This window comes from Nannobrachium achirus (assembly GCF_963921795.1).
Source record: "Nannobrachium achirus genome assembly, chromosome: 10".
In the NCBI taxonomy this organism is placed as follows: domain Eukaryota; kingdom Metazoa; phylum Chordata; class Actinopteri; order Myctophiformes; family Myctophidae; genus Nannobrachium; species Nannobrachium achirus.
The window spans coordinates 34967563-34968601 of NC_137819.1; positions in this window are offsets into that span (position 1 = coordinate 34967563).

Consider the following 1039-nt stretch of genomic DNA (forward strand, 5'->3'; position numbering starts at 1 on the left):
GTTTAACGTTTAATGCAATCAGATATTACTTTTTTGTTTGGATGTATGGGCTGTCAAGGCCAGAAGGTTTGCCACTCAGTAGGCGATCCCACATAACTTCTAGGTAGGATGATGATGTCACACGCATACCCTCTATTGTGGAAACTAGACAGATGCAATTCTTGTGGGAAATTGCAAGTGTGGTTGCCGTGACTCGGGTCACACTTGCAAATGAATTTCTTTCTTGTCCCTTTTATGCCCATATATGGAGATCCCTGATGTCATCAATATTAAGCCCATATCTTGGAATGCCCATATATGGGCATATTGTGTCAGTCTCATGTGGTCTATGACGTCCACCATCTATGATGTCAGTCATCTCCATATTTGGGAAATGTTAAATTTTTGCATTTTCCCTAGCCATAAATCATAACTTGTTGAGAGAAAACGTCCCAAAATAAAAGCACTACAAGAGATTTATGGCTACATTTTCCCATTCAAGTCAATGGAGAAATGTAATTCACTAATAGCTCACAACATGTGGTACATAGCAGCCATGGTGGGTCACAGTGGAAAGCTATCCTCAACATGTTTCTATGTCCTAGCCTAGGACATAGAAACATGTTGAGGATAGCTTTCCACTGAAAATGCAGGATTTTAACCTAGGCTAGGTTAAAATCCTGCATTTTGAAGACTAACATCCATGTTAGTCTTTAAAATGCAGGAATTGAACCCAGGATCTCTAGATTATATTATTTTACAAACCTAGCTTATCCCAAGGGAGAACTTCCAGTTTCAGTTTAACCCAGCAGAGTGCAGATGGGAGCAATCAGGATGTTAAGTAAGCATTTTGCTCAATTGCTGGCATGGGCATGGCCTGGAATCATACCTGCCACAATCAAGGGCTCTGGTTTCTCAGGCAGGCACACAAACCACTCAGCTATTAACATAGAGAGGTTAATGTTGCCTGCTGTTAAATCACTATTTACAATTTAGGCATTTAGCAGACATTATTAATCCAGGGCGATTTACAGTAAGCAATATAATACATCAATACTAT